General features: G+C 34.2%; 1 protein-coding gene across 4 annotated transcripts in view; it reads left to right on the top strand.

The window, feature by feature from the left end:
* The first annotated feature begins 7,250 nt into the window (after positions 1-7,250).
* The window catches only part of LOC143223648 (tyrosine-protein phosphatase Lar-like), a 75,795-nt gene continuing 56,523 nt past the window's right edge, over positions 7,251-26,522 (top strand). For 3 of the 4 annotated variants that reach the window (XM_076451874.1, XM_076451872.1, XM_076451873.1), the window contains exon 1: positions 7,254-7,421. The gene's annotated coding sequence lies outside the window, so the exon portion shown is untranslated. Of the gene's footprint in view, positions 7,422-26,522 lie in introns of all 4 variants that reach the window. The other variant, XM_076451876.1, reaches the window with a different exon arrangement.

Here is a 26,522-nt window from a genome sequence, read left to right as displayed (position 1 = left end):
GATTAACACACTCTACTAAAATAAATCCCATGAAGTACAGTTAGAGTACAGGGTTGTGAGTAGATAAGAAAACGTGATTTGTAAGAGGAATGAAAGTTATAACACCACGACTCATCCCAATCACTCAAACACACAAAACAACCAACAATGTTATGATCTAGGCTTAACAGCGGCTGTAGGAGGTATGCAGGGAAGCGACCTGCCTGGGAACGACTATGAATGAAAAGTTATTTCTATGTGTAAAAGAGAAAAGTTGATGGAGAGAATGTACATTCTGTGGGCGGAGCTATTGCCTTGACCTTTCACAGTTGTCCTTGGATATCTGCACTTTGAATCTGTGTATGCGGGCTGGTGATAACACTGAAAGAGACCAAAGACTGGCGAGCTCAGTGATGTAGTGTGGGAAATAACGACAGCTGTTTACTTTAGTTTTTCACCTAACGGTGTGACCTCTACCAAAAAATGTACACGCGAAATCTGTGTAATGTTGGGGACCATCTAAAAAGTTATACGTAGTTTGTGCCAAATAGTCCTTATATTGTTCTCATCTTATTGAACAGTGGGATTGTAAAGAAAGTTTATTATAACACAGAGTGAAACCTTAATAACCAAATTATAACACAGAGTGAAACCTTAATAACCAAATTATAACACAGAGTGAAACCTATTTCTGGTAATAATAACCTAACCTAATTACAATACAATGTAAAACCTTTTACTGATACTAATAACCTAACCTAATTATAACACAGAGTGAAACCTATTTCTGGTACTAATAACCTAACCTAATTACAATACAATGTAAAACCTTTTACTGATACTAATAACCTAATCTAATTATAACACAGAGTGAAACCTATTTCTGGTACTAATAACTTAACCCAATTATAACACAGAGTGAAACCTATTTCTGGTACTAATAACCTAACCTAATTACAATACAATGTAAAACCTTTTACTGATACTAATAACCTAACCTAATTATAACACAGAGTGAAACCTATTTCTGGTACTAATAACCTAACCTAATTATAACACAGAGTGAAACCTATTTCTGGTACTAATAACTTAACCTAATTATAACACAGAGTGAAACCTATTTCTGGAACTAATAACCTAACCTAATTATAACACAACGTGAAACAGTTTTCTGGTAATGACTTAATAAGCTAACCTAATTATAACACAACGTGAAACAATTTTCTGGTAATGACTTAATAAGCTAACCTAATTATAACACAACGTGAAACATTTTTCTGGTAATGACTTAATAAGCTAACCTAATTATAACACAACGTGAAACAGTTTTCTGGTAATGACTTAATAAGCTAACCTAATTATAACACAACGTGAAACAGTTTTCTGGTAATGACTTAATAAGCTAACCTAATTATAACACAACGTGAAACAGTTTTCTGGTAATGACTTAATAAGCTAACCTAATTATAACACAACGTGAAACATTTTTCTGGTAATGACTTAATAAGCTAACCTAATTATAACACAACGTGAAACATTTTTCTGGTAATGACTTAATAAGCTAACCTAATTATAACACAACGTGAAACATTTTTCTGGTAATGACTTAATAAGCTAACCTAATTATAACACAACGTGGAACATTTTTCTGGTAATGACTTAATAAGCTAACCTAATTATAACACAACGTGAAACATTTTTCTGGTAATGACTTAATAAGCTAACCTAATTATAACACAACGTGAAACATTTTTCTGGTAATGACTTAATAAGCTAACCTAATTATAACACAACGTGAAACAGTTTTCTGGTAACGACTTAATAAGCTAACCTAATTATAACACAACGTGAAACATTTTTCTGGTAATGACTTAATAAGCTAACCTAATTATAACACAACGTGAAACAGTTTTCTGGTAATGACTTAATAAGCTAACCTAATTATAACACAACGTGAAACAGTTTTCTGGTAATGACTTAATAAGCTAACCTAATTATAACACAACGTGAAACAGTTTTCTGGTAATGACTTAATAAGCTAACCTAATTATAACACAACGTGAAACAGTTTTCTGGTAACGACTTAATAAGCTAACCTAATTATAACACAACGTGAAACATTTTCTGGTAATGACTTAATAAGCTAACCTAATTATAACACAACGTGAAACAGTTTTCTGGTAATGACTTAATAAGCTAACCTAATTATAACACAACGTGAAACAGTTTTCTGGTAATGACTTAATAAGCTAACCTAATTATAACACAACGTGAAACATTTTTCTGGTAATGACTTAATAAGCTAACCTAATTATAACACAACGTGAAACAGTTTTCTGGTAATGACTAAATAAGCTAACCTAATTATAACACAACGTGAAACAGTTTTCTGGTAATGACTTAATAACCTAACCTAATTATAACACAACGTGAAACAGTTTTCTGGTAATGACTTAATAAGCTAACCTAATTATAACACAACGTGAAACAGTTTTCTGGTAATGACTTAATAAGCTAACCTAATTATAACACAACGTGAAACATTTTTCTGGTAATGACTTAATAAGCTAACCTAATTATAACACAACGTGAAACATTTTTCTGGTAATGACTTAATAAGCTAACCTAATTATAACACAGAGTGAAACAGTTTTCTGGTAATGACTTAATAAGCTAACCTAATTATAACACAACGTGAAACAGTTTTCTGGTAATGACTAAATAAGCTAACCTAATTATAACACAACGTGAAACAGTTTTCTGGTAATGACTTAATAACCTAACCTAATTATAACACAACGTGAAACAGTTTTCTGGTAATGACTTAATAAGCTAACCTAATTATAACACAACGTGAAACAGTTTTCTGGTAATGACTTAATAAGCTAACCTAATTATAACACAACGTGAAACATTTTTCTGGTAATGACTTAATAAGCTAACCTAATTATAACACAACGTGAAACATTTTCTGGTAATGACTTAATAAGCTAACCTAATTATAACACAGAGTGAAACAGTTTTCTGGTAATGACTTAATAAGCTAACCTAATTATAACACAACGTGAAACAGTTTTCTGGTAATGACTTAATAAGCTAACCTAATTATAACACAACGTGAAACAGTTTTCTGGTAATGACTTAATAAGCTAACCTAATTATAACACAACGTGAAACAGTTTTCTGGTAATGACTAAATAAGCTAACCTAATTATAACACAACGTGAAACAGTTTTCTGGTAATGACTTAATAACCTAACCTAATTATAACACAACGTGAAACAGTTTTCTGGTAATGACTTAATAAGCTAACCTAATTATAACACAACGTGAAACAGTTTTCTGGTAATGACTTAATAAGCTAACCTAATTATAACACAACGTGAAACATTTTTCTGGTAATGACTTAATAAGCTAACCTAATTATAACACAACGTGAAACATTTTTCTGGTAATGACTTAATAAGCTAACCTAATTATAACACAGAGTGAAACAGTTTTCTGGTAATGACTTAATAAGCTAACCTAATTATAACACAACGTGAAACAGTTTTCTGGTAATGACTTAATAAGCTAACCTAATTATAACACAACGTGAAACAGTTTTCTGGTAATGACTTAATAAGCTAACCTAATTATAACACAACGTGAAACATTTTTCTGGTAATGACTAAATAAGCTAACCTAATTATAACACAACGTGAAACAGTTTTCTGGTAATGACTTAATAACCTAACCTAATTATAACACAACGTGAAACAGTTTTCTGGTAATGACTTAATAAGCTAACCTAATTATAACACAACGTGAAACAGTTTTCTGGTAATGACTTAATAAGCTAACCTAATTATAACACAACGTGAAACATTTTTCTGGTAATGACTTAATAAGCTAACCTAATTATAACACAACGTGAAACATTTTTCTGGTAATGACTTAATAAGCTAACCTAATTATAACACAGAGTGAAACAGTTTTCTGGTAATGACTTAATAAGCTAACCTAATTATAACACAACGTGAAACAGTTTTCTGGTAATGACTTAATAAGCTAACCTAATTATAACACAACGTGAAACAGTTTTCTGGTAATGACTTAATAGGCTAACCTAATTATAACACAACGTGAAACAGTTTTCTGGTAATGACTTAGTTATGTTGAAATTAGTTTTATTTTATTTTCCTCAATATTATGACCCCCAAATGTACCCGTAGAGTTTTTTTTTTAAATTTTTACCCAGAAATCGGTCTATAGTGAACAATTCTTTTATCTAACGGCAACAGTGTGTTAATGCAAAATACACCTTGTAAAACAAGGGCAGTGTTACTATCGCAAAGGTATTCTGCAATAATCAATACATACATACTCACAATACAAAGATGACGTGGTGAACCTAATAAACAGCTAACTACTCTTTCTCAGAGGAAAGGTATGATTACCAAAGAAACTTCTTTTCTCATTTAAAATGTCAAAATTTGTGTTTTACTGTAGACTTAGAGATTCAGGAACAGGTACACTAAACAAATAAGTTAAATGGTTCTTTGATTCTAACGTCTCCAAAAACTATATATATTGCTTTCATAAGGAAACACTCGTGGAAGTAACACAGTAAGAGATTCAAATTCTCTCCTGGATACACACGCAGCCGCAATGGTATTTTACTTTGTACAACTTATATCCTGTGATATACTGTCGACATAGATGCATATGGCATCTGCACCTATAACCTTGAGAAAGTATCCAAGTAATTCATAAAGATATCCTATAATGTAGCATTTACATTAATTATATTATAACCTAAAACTCTGAAAAAGTAAAAATCTGAACGAAACAGTTTTGTTACGAGCATGCGTAACGCTCAAAGTTGTTTTGCTGTTAAAGTGAACGTGATTTTCTACATGTGACGACAGTGTTGTTATGAGATAATACATGACGTCATACAACATTAAACCTTTACAAAATTGTTTTGTTGTTAAAGTAGACAAGAGGTTTTATATCTAAAAACCTGGCAAAGCGTAAGAGTAGTAGAATTTTAACACCGATTACCACACATTTTTTCTTTACATAATTTTAACCTGTTATATCTTCGTTCTGTAACTGCATTCGAGAAAGTCACAAACTATAATTCTGTAACTCTTAATATTAGCGTGAAGTTGTATCACATTTTTCAACGTTCTTCCACCAGGCTGAGGTATGGTGAAGTATTTGCATAATATGATTTTTTCCTGTTTAAAAATACATAATGTAGGTTAATTAACACGTAGAACTAGGAGCTTTAAGCTTATTAAGATAAAATGGTTTCCAAGGAAACCATCTAGACAGACTAAACAAAACGGAGTGATTACATACTCTCGCTTCTCCACTCTTTTTCGAGATTGCACGTGATTACATTGGATAACGTCTAATTTACCTTCGAAAACTCAGAAAATCGTTCTCAGATCCAGAACGATCAACGATCCTGATCAGTTTATGTTAACGCATGAAATTTGCTACAAATGCGATCACATTTTACAGAGTTATTAACCCAAACCGCGAAAATGCTTCATAGTGATACAGGACCAGGATATAGACCAAATTTGTTTATAGGGGGGACTGTCCCATACTGACTTCCCATCTTTTTGTAAAATGTTCGTGTACGTCGGTCTAGTGGTTTTGAAGACACGTGCACGGAAACACAGACCTGTTGTTATTGTTTTGAATTAAGCACAAAGCTACACAATGGGCTATCTGTGCTCTGCCCACCATGGGTATCGAAACCCCAATTTTAGCGTCGTAAGTCCTCAAACATACCGCTGAGCCTTTGGAAGGTCGGAAACACAGACACGAACACGGACCCGACTGTAACACCCTCGCATCCCCTTCCTAGGATGATTGTACACCTACTTTACATTAAAATACTATTACTTCCAAGCTTTCTTATACACCTACTTTACCTCAAAAATATTTTTACATGCAAGCTTTCTTATATGCCTACTTTACCTCAAAATATTTTTACTTGCAAACTTTCTTATATATCTACTTTACGTGAAAATACTTTTACTTGTAAGCTTTCTTATACACTTACTTTACGTGAAAATACTTTTACTTGTAAGCTTTCTTATACACTTACATTACGTGAAAATATTTTTACTTGTAAGCTTTCTTATACACTTACTTTACGTGAAAATACTTTTACTTGTAAGCTGTTCTTATACACTTACTTTACGTGAAAATACTTTTACTTGCGAGTTTTTTAATAAGGTTTAGAATGACGGTTTATATGTGTATGCACACAGATTTTTAAATTTTGGTGCCTATTTAAACACTAATCTCCATAGTAATATGTAATTGAAAAAAAAAGATGAAATCAAATCTTATGAACGTATACACTGAACATGTTTCACACGTACTGAACAAAGAACTTTAGTCAAACTCATCATTCTGTTAACATGATGAACGCGTATGATTTGTTTATGTGAATAAATTTATTGTTCAATCTGTATTTAACAAAACAGTAACACATTTAAATCTATCAGGTTCTAGCAGTGAAACTATCTTGAATACCGGAGAAAAAGACGACTTTATCCAAGATTTACCAAAAATGATTGTACAATATTATCAGTAAGAACATATATTGTACCTATCTACGTCCAGAAAAACAATAATTTGAACCAATTGTAACGACAATTTTAACGTTTATTACGTTTTGTACGTCGTTGTTAAAATACTTTACTAAATAAACAATTCAATTATTGTAAAGAGCTGACCTACAATTTCAGTGGAAACGATTATTTTGTGTGTAAGAATCTACAGCAAAACCTGTCAATAGTCAGTTGGATTAACTGTCGTATAAAATGTTTGTGTTTACATTTCTACTATATTACTAAGAATCTTGTAAACAATAAATGTATGGACCTATACGCCTTTTGATGCATGAATAATTATGAGATATGTATTTAAAAGGACGATCGTGTATGAACCACAATCTGTAATTCTAGGGTTCAACAAATATGTACATGTATATAAACGTGAACTTTACTTACAGCTTATACACTAAAGTGGAGTTATTTTTATGTCAGTGACTGTACATCCTTAATTTTATACGGTTATGTTAAATGTGATGTACCCTTGTTTTTACGGAAAGGCTGTAGAGAGAAAAAAAAGTTATATTAAATAGTCTCACATACAAGAGGTCATCTAACTGTGAGCTACTACCAGGATTACGTAACTCATCCCAAGCACGAACTTTTTGTATTCTCCAAGGCCATGTGATACTCTGAACACCAAAGGACTTCAGTCGCATTAGGAGTTAAAATTTTTGACGGGCGAAAGCAAAGTTCTCAAAATCATTTCAGTAGCTTACTTAAAGTTAATATTAATGTTTCTTTCAGCGCTTTAACTAGAATAACTACACGACTAATTTGTTTCACAAGATAGCATGAGTAAGGCTCCCTTTTAAAGAGGTAAGAGTTATTAATGTGCCAGTGTTAAGGGATGTGAAAATATGTTACTCATGTTAAAGTAGTGGTTAAGAAATTGTCAATACCGTGCCAAGAAAATAGAGAGAGTTAATCGAACTTTGTAAGAACAATTCTTATGTTTTAATTCATCGAAATTGTCGGTCGCTGCATATGCTTAACATAGTTCATCATCTATCTGTATTAGTATGTATATTTTGCTTGTGGCTAATTTTCAACCATTTTGTTTTTCACAATGTGGACGTCACTCAAGTAGTTTGTGGTTGAACGTGTCACACTTCTTCCTTTATACGATATTAGTGAACAATTTAAAAGTAGAAGATATAATATTTTGAAGAATGGAGTCTTTATTGATCTCCATGGAAGCGAGGATCTCCCATGGTCTAACGTTAAACCCTCCTTTGGCAAACTAGAAACATTTCTGTGTGTTCCAACTGCCTGGCATGGCCAAGCGCGTAAGGCGTGCGACTCGTAATCCGAGGGTCGCGGGTTCGCGCCCGCGTCGCGCTAAACATGCTCGCCTTCCCAGCCGTTGGGGCGTTATAATGTTACGGTCAATCCCACTATTCGTTGGTAAAAGAGTAGCCGAAGAGTTGGCGGTGGGTAGTGATGACTAGCTGCCTTCCCTCTAGTCTTACACTGATAAATTAGGGACGGCTAGCCCAGATAGCCCTCGAGTACGAAATTCCAAAACAAACAAACAAAACAAAGTATGTTCCAACTAGTGTACCAAATGCCTGTTAAAAAGGTTAAACAAGCAATGTTCTCTGAAACCACACTTTAAGCTAATTCAGTATAATGTTTCTTATCTACACAAAAAGAGAATGATATGGTTACGACAGAAAACCCTTTGACTAGTGGAATACACTGAGTATATTTTCCAACACAGTTAACAAAGTAATAAACAGAGGTTTGAGTTGACAGAAGTTAACAAGCCAAAACTCAAAAGTCATACCTGAATTATTTCGGTTCAAGTTGACGTCTTGTGTTTTTAGTATGAGGAAAGATGGTTTTGGAGTGTCTTTGGAAAGTCTATCTTTATGTGTAATATAAAACGTACGTTACGATGGTAATTGCGGTTGCGGGTAAAAATTGATAAGCAAGACCATTACATGAGGCAGAAAGAACGATTGGAGTGGCAGTTCTGGAGACGGCGAAGAACCTGGAACATGGTTCTTCTAAACTGTGACTGAGCCACAAATTAGATTCTGGTGTAGGCATTTTCTCTCGAACCATTTCTTCACGGGTTTTTTGAGTCTGTTTAGATAAAATTTACATTTGAGCCTTTTCTCTACGAATGTTTGCGTCTTACATAATGTTTACACTCGAATCATTTGAGTGCTTGAATCTGTTTTATAATGTTTACACTCGAATCATTTGAGTGTTTGAATCTGTTTTATAATGTTTACACTCGAACTATTTCGTCACGAGTTTTAGATTCTATTTGCATAATATTTACTCTCGAACTATTTTTTCACGAGTTTTAAAACTGTTTGGATAATATTTACACTTGAACCATTTCTTAACGAGGGCTTAAGTCTGTTTTCATAATGTTTACATTTGAAACATTACTTAACGAATGTTTGAGTGTGTTTACATAATGTTTACACATGAATCATTTCTTAACGAGGATTTCAGTCTTTTTAAATAATGTTTACATTTGAGTCTTTTATTAACCAGTGTTCAAGCCTTACATAATATTTATACAATTTCTTAACGAGTGTTTGAATTTGTTATTTAATGTTTACACTCGAAATATTTCTTCACAAGCTTTTGATGCTGTTTGGATAATATTTACACTTGAACCATTTTTAACGAGTATTTGTGTCGTTTTACATAATGTTTATATTTAAGCCATTTCTTAACAAGTGGGCCCGGCATGGCCAGGTGGTTAAGGCACTCGAATCCCCGTCACACCAAACATGGTTGCCATTTCAGCTGTGAGGGCGTTATAAAGTTACGGTCAATCCCACTATTCCCAAGAGTTGGTGGTTGGTTGTGATGACTAGCTGCATTTCCTCTAGTCTTACACTGCTAAATTAGGGACGGCTAGCACAGATAGCCCTCGAATAGCTTTGTGCGAAATTCCAAAACAAACAAAATACTCAACGATTAGTTTAACCTAGGTTACTAAATCAAACAGCTTTTTTATATTAATGGTCTTTTATTACCTTCTGTTGTCGAAGATCACTTTAAAGATGCTGTGATTGTGAGTTGTGTGCAGCCCTCAAGGCAGTCGTAACTCCGTAGTGAACATCTTCGGCAAAAAAAGTGTTTAATTATTATCCACAGAACAAAAAAGTCCTGATTTTCAAAGATGCACCACATAAAAACACTGTCATACCTTCTGCACATCTATGTTGCTTCCATTCAAAGACATTAAAAATGTGTTTTTTATATTTTTGAGTCAAACCAAGAAACAAGAACTCAGGAAGTGAATTATTCCTCGGTTTATGATTTTAATGATAAAGAGACAGTATTTAAAGGTTATAATGCATGTGATGAGTGTGAGAGTTTTTATTTATATTTTTTGAAGACCATAAAAACTAAGCCATAGCTCATAAAATGAAAGATTTTAATGACAATTTCACTTTAAATTATCTTATCCATCAAGGGCTAAAACCCAATATTATTGTTAATGGCAGAAGGATAATGGCTAAAATTAGGGTTTATTAACAGTATCTTTATCTTGTGACATTATCATCCTTTCCTTCACCTTTAGTTTAATAGAGCTACAGAACCGATTTTTTCTTCATCAGTTTAATACAATATTAAACGAAACATATCGAGACCTTATATCCAACATGGGTTTCTATTCATCTAACACCATAACAGCACCAGTAAGAGAAATATTCCTGGACTGGCACATTCAAGATGAGATGTACTGGTATGGTGCATCATCTTAACATTCTCGTTATCAACAGCTATTATATAACAAGATAGAAACTATAGGGAGAAACTTTATATGGTGGTAGAGTCAATTCTACTGGACTTTTGTACAATCTGTAGGAGGGTGAGAAGATCAAATCTGTTGGTCTTATCTCGCCATATTCATGGATAAATAAGTACTGTGAGTACCCAGTTGGTCATCCCATAATCATCACAACAAATATTTCAGTGGTACATAATTATTTTGGTTTCATTAAGTGCAAAATCTTAGTCCAGAGAAAACTGTATCATTCTATTTTACCTCTGAGGTGTAAATGGTAATTATATTTTGCTGTCTCTAAAGCGTGGTAATATAAGAATATCAACACCATGTAATCACACCGATGTGGAGAGATATTTTACTGGCGCATGGATTACAGAAGAGGTGAAAAAAAATAGTCGAATTTGGCTCTCGAGTCCTAAAAATATGTGAAGTTTGTTATTTTCCTGAAGAATCCACAAAACTGTTTAAACATTAAATAGATTGATTTCTAAAAAAAATAAATAAATAGGAAAGTTTAGGACGGTCTCTCATTGTTTCACATCAAAGGCAAAACAGGGATATATTGAACAGTATGATTAAAAGAAAATAGAGCATCTGTCCTCTGAAAACACAGAAATTGTAATCCTGACAGAAGGTCTGTCACAAAACGTTGTATTAACTATTTTTGGTGTCGTTGGGGACATATCTGAGAACACATCGCACCAAGATTATAACAAATGTTACACTAGTTAAATACGAAGTTACTGGTCTTCATTGGAGACACAAATACGACTATATCCTCCAGAAAGATCAAGCAAGCAGCTTTCACCACTTTTCAAGTGCATGTGAAATTGTACCTCTCACTACAAACATTAGGTACGTCTATTTTGTACTACAATATTGATAGTGTTGTTTACATTTCAAATGGAACTAAGGATTCCCCCTTTAAGTGTTTATCTTGGGGAATTTAGAGATGAGATTAATGGACATTAAATGACATCTTGGGTCAGTGATGGTTCCAAGAATTATGGATACTTACGTGAAGGTGGAAAATCCTCTTCTAAAATGAAAGGATTTGTTCTTAAGTTTATCAATAGTGTGAGTTTAAACTCTTCCTTAATGAAGACAAAAATCATAAATATATTTAACCTTGCTGAGCATGTTATTACAATAATGAATTATTGGAAAATATGTGAGATATTAACATTCCATCGATCACTAACAACTCACAAAGTAAAAAGTAACATTCTGTTTACACCAAATGGCACATTTTATGAGATTTTACACACTATTATACAGTATTAAATTATTTATTCATTTTTACTTCGTGAGACGCTGGTCCTGTGTATATAAAACAAACCATATTGTATTTTATATCATTACAGTTTAAGATGGATTACTATTTATGACACCCTTTAACTTACACCCTCATTAAGTGGTTTGGGAGGAAGGGCTATTGGTAAAAACGGCCGGACTTTAAAATGGACCATACAAAACGATTCTCTTGTCTTTCTAAAGAACTAGTGCACCCATTGTATGGTTTATGAAAGACCCATTCGTAAAACATTAAAATATTTAGATAAAGATATTAAATCTGTTATACATAATGCAATGCTCTCTGTGGACGATAAAGTCAACATGTTAAATCTTATACATAATGCTACGCTCTCTGTGGACGATAAAGTCAACATGTTAAATCTTATACATAATGCTACGCTCTCTGTGGACGATAAAGTCAACATAAAATGCATAATACGCTCTCTGTGGACGATAAAGTCAACATGTTAAATCTTATACATGATGCTACGCTCTCTGTGAACGATAAAGTCAACATGTTAAATCTTATACATGATGCTACGCTCTCTGTGAACGATAAAGTCAACATGTTAAATCTTATACATAATGCTACGCTCTCTGTGGACGATAAAGTCAACATGTTAAATCTTATACATGATGCTACGCTCTCTGTGGACGATAAAGTCAACATGTTAAATCTTATACATAATGCTACGCTCTCTGTGGACAATAAAGTCAACATGTTAAATTAACTGTAACAACGTTACAGTAACAACGTTATTAAACTTTTCAATCACAAGCCTTGGAACCTATTAAAATGAAAATGAAATTGACGACGAAGAAAACGTCACATAGAATCGAAGGTATGCCATTAAAATAGTAAAATAAAGCTGAAATCTAATACCTTTATGTGGAGATTTTATATGGAATGACCGAGGACCGTAATGGTTAATGAAGAATATGCCTCGAACAGTAAAATTGTGGATCTGATCAAAAATATATCATGATAATAAAATAACTTTAACCCTGCCAGATGGAAGAAATTTGCATATTAATTACAGGTATAGAATATCACATAGGAAGTTGTTAAACATGTAGACCGATGGGTTTATATGAAGCACGAAGACCGTATTGTTAAAAGATCTAAATGAACTGCATTTAAATGTTCCCATTTTTAATACATGAATATTGTATTACATAATCGCATGTTTCTTGCTAAAGTCATCATTCGTCTAAGGTTTAACTACGCCTGCTGTAATGATTAAATTAATCAGATTTTATTATTATTATTTATCATTAATGCCACTCGATTCCATGAAGGAACATAGGGCCGCAATCTCTTGCGGATACATCAACAGGCTGTTTTTTTAAGTGGGTGTTAGCCCACCGCACAACCCCCAACCAGGAAAAGAAACCTTAGCCGTCCCTAATTTTGCAGTGTAAGACTAGAGGGAAGACAGTTAGTCATCACCACCCACCGCTAACTCTTAGGCTACTATTTTACCAACGAATAGTGCAATTGACCGTGACATTATAACGCCCCCACGGCTGAAAGGGCGAGCATGTTTAGCGCGACCGGGATGCGAACCCGCGATCCTCGGATTACGAGTCGCACGCCTAGCGCGTTCGGCCATGCCGGGCACAATTAATCAGATATATAAATAATATCTAATACGGATAAAACTCTGCAATGTGTTTATTATAATAATTGGCATCCTGCTTGTTATGGAAGTGAACAGCCTTTATATAGGTCAGTGAAAGCATTATGTAAATCATTGAACCTAAATCAGGTGAAGGAGTGGTTAAGGCATCAAGACACATACCCTGTAAACAAATCTGCAAGATATAACTTTTCAAGAAACCGAGTGACATGTTTTTCGATGAACAGTGGCAAACTGACTTAAGTCACCTCAACAATCAGTGGTGAATGTTTGCTGATGTGTATTGACGTACATTCCAAATATGAATGGGTTGTTCTACTCAAAAAATGAAAGAAATTACACTCGTAATAGCATTTAAACAAATTTTAAAATTACGTCAAAACCCTGTAAACTTCAGACAGATGCTGGAACAGAATTCACTAATCGACTGTTTCAATGTTATTCGTAGAAACAAAACAATAACTTTTTTATTATGCATAATGAAACAAAAGTGTCTATAGATGAACCTTTTAATCATACTATTAAGACTGTGGCGCTGTTTAAACCATTATGGAACATATGAGTACATCACAACGTTGAACAGTTTAGAAAGTACGTGTAGTGGTTTGTATTTTCATATTATCAAATTGAGGCTGACAGACTCCAATCACTGTAATAAGGAAGTGATGTGGAAAAACCATGTACAAACCACCCTGTTCCCCTGCGGGGAGAGCAGTAAGTTTATGGAGTTACAACGCTAAGATTAGGGGTTCTATTCCCCTCGGTAGACGGAGCAGATAGCTTGATGTGGCTTTGTTATAAGAAAAACACACACACAAACCCTCTGCAAAAGTTAAATTTCGATTCCAAATTGGTGATCGAGTTGAAATTAGTAAAATAAAACATCAATTTAAGAAATGGCAAAAACCTGGGTGAACAGATGAAATATTCACAGTTCATAAGAGGTTGGAGAGAAACCCGCAGTTAGAAACTATGAGATGCCTTGGAGAAAAATTAGGTGGAACATTTTATAAATTTGAATTACAAGCCCCTAATGATGTTTATGCTGTGGAAGAAATATTACATGAATGAGGAAGGGGTAAAAAGAAAGAGAATTTCATTATATGAAAAGGATTTTCAGATAAGATTAATAGTTGAATCACTCAAGCTGATCTGAATCGACTACCATAATAAAATGTATAATTCTATTATATGTTATTTGACATCGATCAGTTGTACATAAATGTTACCTAGCAATATATTTCTATGAACTATTTGTCAGCAATACTCTGTCGAATTATATCACACATCTTCTGAAGTATTTTTATCTCGAGGGTTCATAGGACGTAGTCGTAGCAGAACTGAAGTATCTACATAATACAATGTATCTGATGGTATAGGATGGTCACCTTCTTTCCTCACTCTAAAGTTCAGAATATAATAATTAACACTAGATCATCTCATTATAAAGAGCCTGAAGCATACTCAACCAATTACGAAATGAAATAGAAAAGATTCTGTATTTACACATAATTCATTCACCAGAAAAGTAAGTATGAATATGAAAGAAGCACCATTCTATTCATTCCTGGATTATCTGTACTAAACGGATTTGACTCTAACATATGCTATAGTACCAACTATGACTCCACATACTGATAATAATTACCGTGAATTTATTGACTGTATGTTTACTCAGATAATGTGTAACCTAGTATTGTTAATGATTTACATATCCTTGAAGTTAAAGGTAATGATGGAGACATTACATCTGCAAATCCTCATTACATACCAGTTTCTAAACAAATCTCCAGAGTTTTGAGATCGAATAACATAGGTCGACCTATTCCATACGAACAAGGGAGAGTCATCGTAACAATACAGTTTCATCACTTGTGGTAACATCAGAGTACTTTACTCTCACACACCAGTCGTCTGTGACGGATACTACGATTACCATATGGGAAATTGTTTACCATATATTGTTGGTAGTCAATGACAACGGGTTCACGGATTGAGAACAACTTTCATCCAACATTGCTTTTTCTGAGAAAGAAACATTAGCTTTATAGAACAAGCAGTTGATCAGTTGTACATATAGCATTAAGTGCCATACAAGGAAAATATCCTGCTGATGCTGGAAAACGATGAGTAATACAAGTAACTTGGCTCAAGACATTAAACAGATTGATGACAAGGAATTGGCTCGAGTCATTAAACAAATTGATGGATACATTAAACAAATTGATGACAAGACATTAAACAGATTGATGATTGGCTCGAGTCATTAAACAGATTGATGACAAGGTATTGGCTCGAGTCATTAAACAAATTGATGACAAGAAACTTGGCTCGATACATTAAACAGATTGATGACAAGGAATTGGCTCGAGTCATTAAACAAATTGATGACAAGAAACTTGGCTCGATACATTAAACAGATTGATGACAAGGAATTGGCTCGAGTCATTAAACAAATTGATGACAAGAAACTTGGCTCGATACATTAAACAGATTGATGACAAGGTATTGGCTCGAGTCATTAAACAAATTGATGACAAGAAACTTGGCTCAAGACATTAAACAGATTGATGACAAGGAAGTGGCTTGAGTTATTAAACAAATTGATGACAAGAAACTTGGCTCGATACAATAAACAGATTGATGAGAAGGAACCTGGCTCGAGATATTAAACAAATTGATGACAAGAAACTTGGCTCGATACATTAAACAGATTGATGAGAAGGAACCTGGCTCGAGATATTAAACAGATTGATGACAAGAAATTGGCTCAAGACATTAAACAGATTGATGACAAGGAAGTGGCTCGAGTCATTAAACAAATTGATGACAAGAAACTTGGCTCAAGACATTAAACAGATTGATGAGAAGGAACCTGGCTCGAGATATTAAACATACTGATGACAAGAAATTGGCTCGAGAAATTAAACAGATTGATAACAAGGAACTTGGCTCGAGGCGTTGAACAGATTGATGAAGCTTATAAAAAGAATAAATGAAAAGATCCCTTGTTCAGAATCACTAATATTAAGAGACGAAGAAGATCGACAACTAATTATGCTTCTCATCCACCAAGAATGTCCTGTACAAACTCTGAGCTATAACTAGTTTCTCTTCTTCATACAAAATTTGGGAAAGGAAATGGACAGAATATTATCCTCAGTCATCAGTGACTGACAAATGACCCATTGTATTTTTATCTCATGTTCAGGCGACGAATACCTTGATCTGGTACAATCATATCTTTGTGTGAAAGCAAAGATTGTCAAATTTGATGTAGCTAATATAAAAGATATGTGTTCACCCACCAATCTGTTTCTTCATCTCTGTTTTCTCAATTCGATATACACCTGAATGACAAACTCATTCCGTCATCTCACAATATTTGCTTATATAAGTCATACATAGAAACTCTATGGAGTTATAACACAGAAGCTGAGAGCAGTCATTCCACATCGTCTATGCTAGTAAAGAATATGGCGGATAGCTTTGAGGATTCCTATTTTAAAGATGAAGATAACAGTGGAATCAAAGACCGGCACATAGGTATTCAGTTTAGCCAGACATTCGACAAACCTGGCTATCATATATGCCCGAGGTAGTCAGACTGTTGACATGACCAGCCATCATAGATACCCGAGGTAGCCGGATTGTCGACATGACCGGACATCGTACATACCCGAGGTAGCCAGATTGTCGACATGACCGGACATCGTAAATACCCGAGGTAGCCAGATTGTCGACATGACCGGACATCGTAAATACCCGAGGTAGCCAGATTGTCGACATGACCGGACATCGTACATACCCGTGGTAGCCAGATTGTCGACATGATCGCCCAAATACGGACATCATTTTGCAAAACACTTTTCTTGCACAATGGTGAAAACTTAAAACTTCGTCTTACAAGAAGTGAAGACGCATTTCGTATTATGTCAATGAGGAATATCATTTAAAGGATGCTTTACAACACGTTTCTTTCTGCATTGAAAAAGTCAACACCAGTCCGTCATTCTATCACATAAAAGGAACAGCTAAATATCCTTTGAAGCATAAAAAGAGTGCAAATAATTGTCAGTCCCTCAGGGAAACTTAAAAAGCATCTATTTGTAATTCAGTTTTAGGTCAGGTACCAACACGTTTTGTTGTAGGGTGTGTTGATAACAACACATTTAACGTCAGGTACCAACACGTTTTGTTGTAGGGTGTGTTCATAACAACACATTTAACGTCAGGTACCAACACGTTTTGTTGTAGGGTGTGTTGATAACAACACATTTAACGTCAGGTACCAACACGTTTTGTTGTAGGATGTGTTCATAACAACACATTTAACGGATCTTCTAAGAAAAATCCATACAATTTTAAACATTACACTATCAGTTTCTTGGCAATTAACGAGAATGGAAAATAAAATATTGTTCGATCAGATTCTGATTCTGAGCTGTATGTATAATTCGGTGAAATATTACTTAATGGAACAGGAAAACAGCTCGAAGACCAAGGAGTTGACATAGGGTATGATGAATACTCAGGAGGATATACATAGTTTTTCTGTATTCTTACACTGAGTCTGTGTACTAGAGACTGACACTTTAACTTGGTGAAACAGGGAAATTTATTAATAGAAATAGTTGAGCGTCAACACACACTATAAATGTTTACTTCCATGCTGAATTTCAGTCCAGTTTTAGAAACTGATCAGTCTAGGTACATCATAACTGATATGTAAGAAACTATGAAAACTATAGAGTTATTCGATACTCTCACTAGAGTTATGCACGAGATAAACAGAGATGTTTCTACCAGCGATCGATCAATCAACTACCTGAGCAGGCAGACAAATAGTTATGCGTCATCAACGTGGATCTAGGTCACAAACTAAAGTCACTGGATCTGTTTCTGCTCTGGTAGAAATGAAAACGTTTTAATCCACCAGGTTTACCTCTATATAGCCTCAAATTATAATGCGCATCAAACAGAACTGTTAAACATTGACTTATAACTAAAATCACTTCAAGGACCTTATTCGTATGTGTGTGGAATATATTGTGTATATTATGTTTATTACCTTTGTAGACATGTTAAAGCGCAGACTGTGCTAACGAAATTTAAGTCTGATGATAATATTAATGGTATAACCGTTTTCGCATTAATGTTCCTTTTATGGATTTAATATCGGTTGTAGTCCAAGTGGTCATGTCATTACTGTGAATTAATATAAATAAAACACGTTATCACTGTCTTGTTCTTTATTCAGGAAAATGATGTAGTATACTTGTTTGTTTGTTTTAAGTTAAGCACAAATCTACACAATGGGCTATCTGTGCTATGCCCACCACGAATATCGAAGCCCAGTTTCTGGCGTAGTAAGTCCGTAGACGTGCCGCTGTGCCTCTACGGGACGATGTACTATATACAAACATGTATGATAGTAAAATAAATTAACTGTTACCTTTTCTAACATATTTCGATCTTGTGATATGTAGATTTGCAGATCAAATTCTGATCACTCGTGAACAAATTAATTGTCGTTATCTGTACTTCAGAGATTCGTATCAGTAAATTTAAATACTGTTTATATTTTGGAAAAAAAAAGTTAGTGTAATAGCTTGTTAAGATGTTAACAATTCCATCGTAATACTAATAAAAAATACAATATAATATCCATGGATGGAGCCAAATGCTGAACCGAACGTACGTAACAGTATAATAAATTATATTTAGTAGGAAGAAAAAGTCTCATTTCTTGAGAAAACATCCTTCGACGTTTAGAACTTGGATATTAATTATTGATATCAAATTTGATTATAGCTTGCACATTAACTGTCTATTTAACTAACTTTAATTAAAGAAAATTAATCAGGTAAAAATTGCTTTCAATTTCTATATTAATTTTCTAATTGTTTAATTAATTTTGCATACTAATCACCCTATTAATTAATTAACTTGTAATTCATAAACCATTAATTAGACATGAATTACTGAAAAATAACTAGCAACCATGTGTTAATCCCTTCAGAAGTTAAGATCAAGGGCTGACGGTGAGTATAATTATACGTATGTGTGCGTTGCGTAAGCCTTTTGGCTTTGCTATCATTACAATATTACTGTTTCAATGGTACTTTAGAAACACTTTCATTTTCCTTGTTATATATTTGAAAATTATATATATATAGTAAAGTTATCAACTTTATTTATGGTTACAAGTGTAACAACAAAACATAAAACTAAAAGGCTGTGTTATAGATATAGTCATGTGAACGAGGCTGCATTGCCGTTGGATGTGGTCTACAAGATTTCGTGCCAGGTTTGTGAATTCAATAATTCATGTTTTACGTCCCGTTGCTGTAAACATCCACGCTTCATCTTTTGTCTATTCGCTCAAAAATAGGGCTGCTATGCCCTGTGCAGCTCTGGGTGACATTTCTAAAACAAAAGACATTTCATTGAATCAACTTTTGTCAGCTCAACTGTTATACAAATATCCTATATCAGGCACTTGTAGTTTTGGAATGTCGAACCACAGATTATAATAAGTAGAGAAAATGTTTGATGAACCACATGAAACACATTTTTTTTCGGGGGGGGGGGTGCAGCATGGCCAGGAGGGTTAAGGCGTTCGACCAGTAATCTGAAAGTTGCGGGTTCAAATCCCCGTCGCATCAAACATGGTCGCCCTATCAGCTGTGGGGGCGTTATAATGTTACGGTCAATCTCACTATTCGTTGGTAAGAAAATAGCCCAATAGTTGACGGTAGGTGATGATAACTAGCTGTCTTCCCTCTAGTCTTACACTGCTAAATTAGGGACGGCTAGCGCAGATAGCCCTCGAGTAGCTTTGCGCGAAATTCAAAAAACAAGCAAACAAATTTCTTTTTGATCAATCACCAGTCACCTATATTGATGTTAATAGACGCCGTTGTTTAAGAAACTTTGTATTCATTCCTCCCAAAAAAGCTCCAATCACTGGGTTTAGTGTTCACGTCTTGTATTGACGTTTCGCTGTCTATATAACGTTTTTATGTTATAATTAAATTGAAAACTTACAGATCTCGTATTGCCTGTTATTGTTCACTCCAGTCCAGCGTTTATTATTGTTATTTAGTACTGATTATGAGGGTATATTTATAATAGGTGATTTGCTTCCGCCCTCTGCACAAAGTCAATATTTTGATACAATGATAGTAAAAAGGTCATATTTTCCATCTGCTTCAACTTCTCAATTAAACACGTAACAAAATCTTCCATGGTGAGCTTCTTTAGTTCTCACCCATATTCTACATTTTGCTTCCTCTTTTGGTCACCGGTAACTTTACGAACTTATACCACTAGGATCGGGGATTCATTTTTTCTGATTTAACAGAGAACAGATATTTTGTTTTGTGTGTGTAACTTTGTACTCTAACATAAAACACTACAAAAATATGAGTAAACCCATTAGCCTTATCTCTAGTTACTGATACACCAAGATCCTTGTTTCGTTACTCATTTAACGAAATTCCAGTCTTGTTGCTAACGTATAAACATCTCAGTTTCGTTGCTTACTTAACAAGAGTGGCCTAGCATGGGTAGGTAGTTAAGGCACTCGACTCGTTATCTGAGGGTCGCGTGTTCGAATCCCCGTCAAACAAATCATGCTCGCCATTTCAGCCGTGGGGGCATTATAACGTGACGGTCAATCCTACCATTTGTTGGCAAAAGAGTAGTTCAAGAGTTGGCAATGGATGGTAATGACTAGTCGCCTTCTCTCTAGTATTACGCTGCTAAATCAGAGACGGCGAGCGCAGATAGCCCTCGAGTAGCTTTAATCGAAATTCAAAACAAACAAACAAACAATACTTAACAAGATACCGGGCACGTTATTTACTTTATATCCTGGTGACATTACTTACATAACAAGATACCAGTCTCGTTACTTACATAACAAGATACCAGTCTCTTTACTTACATAACAAGATACCAGTCTCATTACTTACATAACCAGATACCAGTCTCATTACTTACATAACAAGATACCAGTCTCATTACTTACTTAACAAGATACCAGTCTCGTTACTTGCATAACAAGATACCAGTCTCGTTACTTACATAACAAGATACCAGTCTCGTTACTTGCATAACAAGATACCAGTCTCGTTACTTACCAACAAGATACATAACAAGATACCAGTCTCGTTACTTGCATAACAAGATAAGTTACTTACATAACAAGATACCAGTCTCGTTACTTCAGTCTCGTTATAACAAGATACCAGATACCAAGATACCTCTCGTTACTTGCATAACAAGATACCAGTCTCGTTACTTACATAACAAGATACCAGTCTCGTTACTTACATAACAAGATACCAGTCTCGTTACTTACATAACAAGATACCAGTCTCGTTACTTGCTTAACAAGATACCAGTCTCGTTACTTGCATAACAAGATACCAGTCTCGTTACTTACATAACAAGATACCAGTCTCGCTACTTGCATAACAAGATACCAGTCTCGTTACTTACATAACAAGATCGTTAGTTACTTAACAATAAAGTGTAAGAATTAAATAATGTAATGCTTTTAACAAGCTTGATTTCAAACTTGCTTCAACTACGAGAACCAAGTTTGTGTCCCCGTGGTTCTATAGTAGAAAGATGAGTGGTTCTATAGAAGAAAGATGAATCATTCACTGATGTCCCTAGTAATTGTTTTGTATATCCGCATTACTTTCCTTCTTTCACGGAACGTTTTCTTATTTTTCCTGATTTAAGAACCTAGTTTAGGTGTCCGAGAAATTGTTGTTATATTTATTAAAATTTGTCAAGTAGGTGTAGATATGTATGGTGCAATGTTGACCATGATGTTTGTCACATGTGGCGAAATGTTTCTCGTCATCTCTTATACCGTTTCTATTATTTTTGCGTTAATATTAAAAAAAATCATTTATATTTTGATACTGTATTTAACTGTATATTAGTCTTGGTTGCTTACAGTTTAAGATATTAAACCGATTTTCAAAATATCGTGCAGTTTTTAAATAAATATTGCACATATTTTGTATCATGTGGTGAATGTAGTAAATCGCCAAAGTTCGGAGAGCGTCAAAATTCAATTGAACACCTGTGTTCTAAACGAGCGTTTTAAAGTTATGTTGTTACTTCAGTATTAATCAGTCCATTCCAACAAAGTAATGGAAGGAGGAAAAAGTCTAGTGTACCTGACCCTCCTGGGTATACAAATATATATATATACCCAAACACCAGAGAGAGAGAGGGCGTGTGCAGTACGTTATAACTGTGTAACATAAAACAGTGTAGCTCATTTTCAGAACGTATTGTAAACATGTTACGTTGAGAAAAGGTTCAGTTGGACGTGTTTGTATATAAAACTGCTCTTTCACGAGGCTAGAGTTATTAGTTTAAACTGTCTTCAAAAATTAACCCTCAATTCACTTTCATCAACTGGTGTACGATTTCTTATTTTTTGCTCCGTTTGTATATGTAACTTGCAGCAGATTTTCGTTTTATCAAATTCGATACGCTCGAGTGACTGTTGAGCCTTGTTAGTAGTCAAGTGTAGGCCAAAGTAACCACGCCCACTGGTGTGATGTCATAACACGAGCTCACTCACTGAAACGTGAGATTTGATATCGACAATATTCCCACACAGTTCTGATTATTTTTTTCTTTAAACTTTTTGTTTCAGCATTATAATAAACTAAAGGTTGTAATGTGGTTTTAGCGTTCTCAGGTTTAGCTCTTTAATACATAATACTTTACATATAAATACGAGTCGGAACTGACGATAATTCTCATCTTTCGTTTCGGACATTTTTAAGTAGAAGGTTTTGAAAGACATTACGTCATGTTTAATATTTAAGTGTAGACTAAAGTATTGTGAAAAACATAATCTAAAGATACTCACAATGTCAGATATTGTTGTCAAAAATAGCAGCAATGAAACAAGAAGCTAACAACCAATAAAAACACTTCTTTCTTCATTCATGTTAATTCAAAAGGAACTCATACAATTAAGTAAAATTCAATTGATGTCTTTCACATCTGATGTACCCTTACCCTACACACCGATAATAACTACAAGAATTCGTGAGAGAGAATATGGCAGTGTTAACCCTCATGTGTTAAAAAAGAACTTTGAGTTTCAAAAGTGTGAGAAAGTTTGTTTTTTTAACATTGGTCCATTGATTATAATGTGACGGTTATTCAAGAAAGAATGTGTTACATGTTGAAAGTCAGTAAGTTGACCCTAAAAATAATCACGTCTTGAAAAGTTTTCCACTATATTGTGGTCTAAAAATATTTGTCATTAACCCTGAAGTTAGTCACGACAAGATCTTTACGGCCCGATGGTTAAGGCACTCGAGTCGTAATCCGAATATCGCGAGTTCGAATCCCTGTCACACCAAGACCCTTTCAGCGTGAGGGCGTTATAATGTGACGATCAATCCCTCTATTTGTTGGTAAAAGAATAGCCCAAGAGTTGGCGGCGGGTGATTATGACCAGCTGCCTTTCCTCTAGTCTTACACTGCTAAATCAAGGACGGCTAGCGCAGATAGTCCTCGTTTACTTTGCGCGAAATTCAAAACAAACAGCCAAGTGATTAAAACATTAAGTTCTTGGTGTAACCTGTTAAAGGCATAATTGTTAACACAACCAATATGAAGAAAAAACTGCAAGTCAAAAGAACAGATTTTGTCGAATGTCATATTCCACACAGTGTCTAGTCGCACGTAAACACAAACAGAATCGATTTAGGTTACAGAGTTTAGCTACGCTGTCGTCACAAACTGTGTTTCAATGCAGATAATATAATATATACAGTAAAACCGGAAATATAAAAATTTGCAGCATTATCTTAAGATTTCTCTTATAAAAGGCTTCCTCTATATGGCAGAACCTGCGTAACTTTCACGTATCTCATCTATCAACAAGTAGGATTAGAACCTGAGTAAGGCGGGAAATAATGTTTTTCATTAAATATTAGTTTCTTATTTAATTAATTATTTCTTTAAATATTAATAAATTCTCAGACATTTTGTTACAGTAAGTATTGGTTAAATATATTGTGTTCTTTTTTCTGCCGTCATTATTCCAGATGTCGCTATTCGAAAGAACGATTGGCTGTATGTATTTTTGGTCGCATTTGATAATGGAAAACTAGATAAACCTTGGGTGATTGGTAAAAGTGAAAACCCGCGTTGTTTCAAAAACTTAAGGAAAATCAACTTCATATGGAATGAAAAACGAATAATAAAGCCTGGATGACAAATGCTATGTTCGAGGAATTTTTGAACAAATTAAACAAAAGAATGGAACACGAGAATAGGAATATTCTACTTTTTCTATATAATGCAACTTGTCACCCAAATGTCCTACCTCCATGTACAACATCTGTTCTACAGTCACTAGATAATGGAATTATACAGTGTATAAAATTGAAATACAGAAAACTGATGCTTCAGCATATTATTGTAAACATGGACGACTGTAAGAGAACATCTGAAATGACCATGAAAATTGACGTGTTAGATATAATTGAATTTTTAAGTCATTCAATCAAATACGTAAAAGATGAATGCGTGATAAAGTGCTTTCGAAACTGTGGATTTATTCTTGATAATGACGGAGATTGTGGAGAAGTTGTTTGTTATGACGATTCTAGTGAAGTCCAAACTCTGACTGAGAAGATTGATGCAGATGATTCTGTGAACACAGAAAGTTTTGTGAACGTTGACAAGAATGTTTTAACAGAAACTAATGAAATTTATTTAAAATCTATAATAGAATCGCAAGATGGTAACAGTGTGAGAGATTCAGAAGGTGAACAAAATGGAAAAGATTATGAGGAAATAGAAATTCCTACTTCATCGCAAATGTTAAGTTATATTAACGTTATTACATTATATGCAATTGTGAAGGGGGAAAATGAACTCCATGAAAAGGCCGTAGAATTAGCGTTCTCTTTTAACCACATGAGAAAGCTCATTAAAAAAACGAAACAGTTGAAATTGGACACTTTCTTCAAATGAATTTGATTAGGATATTTGTGTACTTATGTATATTTTGAATGTCTATTTTTGTTCTTATTCTAATAAATATAACATAAACAGTATAATAACTTTATTCACAAACATCTTACTTCCACTGAGTCAAGCAAGTGTAACGTTCCTCTTGAAACTTATATATAATTATAGAAATGCATGTCCACCTGTTTAAGCCGGAAATTTTACTCAGGCACGTGCGATTCCGCTTTAGACAGGTTTTATTGTATATGTATTTTTCATGCAATGTGATGTATCGTTCTGTGTTGTGTACTAGCCGTTTCGCTTTCCAGTGAAAAGAATGGAGGTTCAAAATGGTTATTAACTTATATTTTGTATAAGTATAAAACTGATAAATTAGTTTTACAAGATTTCATTCTCTGCTGTTGTTTCGAAATTGTAGCAAAAAGAAGTTAGTCAGTTGTTATAATATTCAGAAGAGTGGAAAGGTCATACGGTGATTTGGTAAGAGCACTCTCGTGGTTATTCTCCAAACACTGTGATTGACGTTTATGGTGTTGTTCTTCTGTTAAATTTTAACGTTCCCCGGTAGAACAACGGTGAGTTTACGGGTTTAAGAGGCTGAAAACTGGGGTTCGGCCTCCCAAGGTGGATACGGTACATAGCTCAACGTGGTTTCCCTGTAAAACAAACCATAACTTGTAACAGCGTTATCCTAAATATAGGTTACACACCCGTAAAATAATATATTTGTTGTTAGGTGCCCCAGTCATGTGCAAAAACTAGTTTTTAATTGGCCAATCGTTTTACAGTTTTTGTGTCATAAAGATAAACGTCATAAGTGTCACTCTTGAGAGCCATAGTCCTGACATTATGCTGATCATTGTGGTGACATTTGATATGCCATAGGTTTTTCAACCTTCTTGTTATTTTAGTGACATACACATTGTTTCACCACATATAACTAGGTGAGTCTATATGTGCACACAAACATACATATATACTATTTCACCACATATAACTAGGTGAGTCTATATGTGCACACAAACATACATATATACTATTTCACCACATATAACTAGGTGAGTCTATATGTGCACACAAACATACATATATACTATTTCACCACATATAACTAGGTGAGTCTATATGTGCACACAAACATACATATATACTATTTCACCACATATAACTAGGTGAGTATATATG

The sequence above is a fragment of the Tachypleus tridentatus genome, chromosome 8 (genome assembly GCF_004210375.1).
Source record: "Tachypleus tridentatus isolate NWPU-2018 chromosome 8, ASM421037v1, whole genome shotgun sequence".
Lineage (NCBI taxonomy): Eukaryota > Metazoa > Arthropoda > Merostomata > Xiphosura > Limulidae > Tachypleus > Tachypleus tridentatus.
This window is presented reverse-complemented; position numbering and strand designations above follow the sequence as displayed.